Genomic DNA, 4,407 nt, shown 5'->3' with positions numbered 1-4,407 from the left:
CCGGTGTGACGTAGAGGCGGGAAGCTCTCGACCAACCAGAAACGTTTATGTTCTACCCGCTTTTCTTCTTCCTCCGTTAGCCGAAATACACTATACGACGGCCACGACGCGCGGCCTGGACCCGGAGGTCCTGGTCAGCACATCCACGCCCAGCCCGACCCAGAGAAGTCCTAGCGCCGCACGCTGTACCGACGGCAGGTCAGGGGAGCTACGACTGTAGTCGTCCAAAGCACGATCCTCGTGACGGCGAAAGGCGAAAGGGAAGCGCGGGTCAACTTCGACGATGTGACCTCGGCCGTGGCATACGCACTGGCGTGTAGGCGCGGAGGGCGAGTGGGGAGCGGTAGAGGTGATGCGAGGCGACCATGGCCGATGGCCGTGTCCGGTGTCCGGTAGTTCTGACCTGGCAGTGATCGCAGACGGCGGCGCGGCACGGCCGAGACCAACATAGCCGTCCCGCTGCTCTCCCCCGCCGCGAATAAGAGCGTCGCCGAGCTGCTGCAGGGCATGACGCCCGCGAGGACCGGGGCCGCGGCGGCGCGGCACGGCTGAAACCAACGTTGGCCGAGCTGGGAGAGCGACGTGTCCCTGGCGGTCCAGCGCCTCCTCGCCGTCCTGCCCTATGGCCGGCACGGCACGGCCAAGGACACGGCAGGAGCCATCTGCCAGAGCGTCATGATCTTCTCCAACTTGGCGGAGACGAGATCGACGACGCGGACGAGCTCAGGAATAACGAGCGGGACTTCCCTCGGCGGACAAAGCGGCACTGCGGGGTGGGTGGGGTGGTAGTCCTTTTGCCTGTCCTTGCTCTGCCACCAGACCGAACGTCCATCCCCTTATGCCCGCACCGGGAAACGAGGTGGGGGAAAAAAGGGGGGGGGCATCCTTATGTTTCCGACGTCATTCTCGGGGGGCTAGGTCTGCACGCGCCTGCAGGCGGTCCTCACCCTCTGGTGCTGTGCAGTGCTGCAGGCGAGTTTGTTGGAGATGGGCAAGTTGAGCACGTTGAGCAGCAGCAGGCTGGTCCCCATGGCCGCCGCTCACTTGTGCGACGACTGCGACGACACCTGCGCGCAACCCACCCGTTTGCCTATTGGGATTGTTTCGCGGCTACCATAGAGCAGAGAGCAGTGGAGCAATGTCATCAAATAGTACTTCTTCTGACGACTCCTGGATAGAAGCGAGGGCAAAGCGAGTGGACCTGCGAGAGTGTCGAACATTCCTGAAGGTCGGTGGACTGGTCGAGGGCTGGCGCGATACCGTTTGGAAAAAAAAGGGGGGGGGGGATGCATCGCGGTGTTCTCACGCCCCACCCCACACCCCCTGCTCCACCTTTCTGTTGCAGACTGAAGCAACAAAATTAGAAAGGGACTTGAAGAGAGTTCCTATCGACATCCTACCGCGGTGCTACACAGGGTCGTCAAACGGAACGCCTGCCCTGCGCCGCCGAACATCTAAGGACGCCTGCTGACTAGGCAACCCATCAAACTCACCGGCCACCGCCGAGGTGGGTAGGCAACCAGTCACACGCCGAGAGTCCCACGCAGGAAGGTCTAGAGAACTAGGAGCAGTAGGAGCAGGACGCGGGTGAGGGCATCGTCACCGTTATCACCAGGCGAAGAGGCTTTGTACGCTCGCGGAGAATCCCGCGCTTCACATCCTGGTTCGGAAGGCAGCAGTTGCTTGCTCCTCGCTAGACTCCAGACCCCGTCACCTTACCGTCACGTTCGGCTGCAGGCGGCAGCAGGGCGAAGCCGCAGAGCCTCCTGCACACGAGGCGGCAGCATGCTGCCTCGCCCTGCCGTCTGATTCAGAAGATCGTTCAAGAGGGGCTCTCCTATACCTGCCCTATGAGTGCAACAAGGACGGAGCTATACGGGAGGTATAGGAAAGCCCCCCTTGAACGATCTTCTGAATCAGACGACTGCGCCGCGGGCCTCCGATCGCTCGTCGACGACCACCCCCGCGCGGGCACCCTGCTGCTCCTGACCCCGTGCCTCAAGAGGCTGACCGTCACGGGCCGAGTCCCGACCCTGGCCGTGACCTCGACCTGGTGCGCCGTGGCAAGTTTGGAACTGCGGCAGGAGCAGTCCCTGTTTGCCGCCTTGCCGAGACTCTGCAGTCTGCAGTGCACCGGTTCGATTGAGTTCCTCCGCCAGGCCAGCGTGTCCACGTCCTCCTGGAGAACTGTGCGGAAGGCCTCATCGCCGGTGTTGGTCGAGGCCCTCGCTTCGTCGGAGCAGTCCCAACTGGAGCGGCGCTGGCCCTCGAGGGGTACGAGAACGTGCGTCCGCTGCTCGGCGTGCTGCCCTCGCTGCCCGCTGCAGCGTCAGCATATGCTGAACGCCATCGCGCGCGCCAAAGTGCCGCAGCTGCTCTTCCTGGACTACAGACGACGCTGCTCTACGACAACGCGAGATCAACGTGAAAGGCTTTGTCGTCCAGGACGACCTGGTGGTGTCTTTCGATGGCGATGAGCATGCTGACCTGCAGCGCGCCATCTCGCGCACCCGCACCTGGCCGTGTACGGCCCAGCGCAGTGCCTGCTGCAGGTGCTTGCAGGCAGCTACCCCATGTCCCGATGGTCTCGACCTGCTGCTAGTGATCGCCGCGTCGCCACCTCTCGAGCACCTCCAGAGGCCTCAAACGGGCTGGCTCGGGCGGGCTGCTCTCGCGCGGCCCGCTCGGTCAGTCAGAGTGTTGCAGCGGTAGTCTGCTCCGACGGAGCCGCCGTCCGGTAGACTTCGGCCAAAACTCTTCCGGAGCGTCCCGCATTAGCCCGCCCCAGCCTGCCCGCGCCAGCCCGTCCGTCCCGGCAGCCAATGAGAGAAGGCGATTCTAGCGCAGAATCGGTAGAACTCAGGCAGGCAGCCCGCCGGAGCCCGCGAAGGGCTGGTGCGGGCTCGAGCTCTGGGAGGAGGGCGGGCTCCGGCGCGCTCATACTCAGCGCCTCACGTGCTACAAGCCGGGAGCCCCCGTCCGAGTCAGCCCGTTTGAGGCCTCTGAGCACCTCCTCGTCGGGGACGTACCGTCGTACCGTCCGGGTCCATCGCGAGGGTGTCCTCCAGCATGCCCGGGATGTAGGGTGGATGATCAGACCCCGCACCGAAGTGGGTCCAGCCTGTGTTGGGCATCGCGTGCGCTCGCCGTGGCGAAGCGCCTGGCACGTAGGCAGTCCAATGCAGTTGCGTTTTGCGGGTCGGCCTACCGTGCCCCTGGAGGCAGGCCGGTGGTGGTGCGCTACCGAGCGGCGACGAGGTTCTTCCCGTCACCGCTAGATCGCGCCACGCCTGACGCCTTCTCCGTGATGATGGCGACTTTGGACAGCTGATCGCATACGCATAGTCTTCAAGTGCTTATGCTATTTTCACTTAGGTTTTCTGTTGCTGCTCGTTCTTCTGCCTCGCTTTCGGCTTCGGCTATCGTACAGGACGGATAGACATGTGATTGTGAATGTTAGCATGTTGCAATTTTGCATCTTAACATTTCTCCGTTTGAAACATTCGAAACGTTCTCATTTTCTGCTGTGTTATTGTGTCTATAGGATAGGTTTGTGCACATTTAATCATTACATCATTCCTGTTTCAGGCTCCTGGCCAAGGAAAAAGTGCTTCTCCCTTGTTGGAGGTCAAGTCCATTTCAAGTTGCACCGCTCGACCTTTTCCAATTGGTGGACTACAGTCGTGTACTTTGCTGTTTCCTCCTACGGAATGGGGTTTGTGGTTATGATGGTAAGTTAGTAGTATGCTAAATTTAGCACTGATTTAAATCATTAAAACCATGTTGCCTGAGATATAGTCTTTCTTAAACAAAACTTGTATCTTAAGTCTCTGGGATTTTCTGTGGGAAATTCAATAATGTTGAAGCTCCGGGTGTCTCTTTTTTGATGAGATCATTTTTGTTACGACGCATAGACTTATTGTCATTTAAACTGTGACTGCAATTTTAAAATATTTCTATTTTGCCTTTTTTTTTTTAGATTGGAGCTATTCGGTTGCTGTGCGCTGGATGGGATCGCAGAGCTCTCTCCCTCTCTCATCTCCAACCTGCATACGTTTGTTAGACGCTTTGCCTCAGGATTGTAATTTTAGCGGGGACAAGTTCATTGTGGCCAAAGGTATGCACAGCTTTTCCGCTTTCCATTTAAAATTATCTGTATCTACAACTGTTGGTGATAATTAAGTGTTGGCTACCTCCTCCCCCAGGCTTGCACCAGAAATTTTCAAAGCAGAGTTTGCATATATGGTGACCCCATACAAGAATGCCATAATGTTGATTACTGCGGAACACAGCACAAGTTTGATCAAGCAGCTTGCCTAGTTTGGGAGCTAGACGTACCAGGTTGAAATGATTCAGGAGGTAGGGTAGATGGCATCGTTTGGAAGCCTTGGAAGCATAGCATATGAC

This window comes from Frankliniella occidentalis, unplaced genomic scaffold (assembly GCF_000697945.3).
Source record: "Frankliniella occidentalis isolate FOCC.00 unplaced genomic scaffold, Focc_3.1 Scaffold526, whole genome shotgun sequence".
Lineage (NCBI taxonomy): Eukaryota > Metazoa > Arthropoda > Insecta > Thysanoptera > Thripidae > Frankliniella > Frankliniella occidentalis.
Note: the sequence above shows the minus strand (reverse complement) of the source record.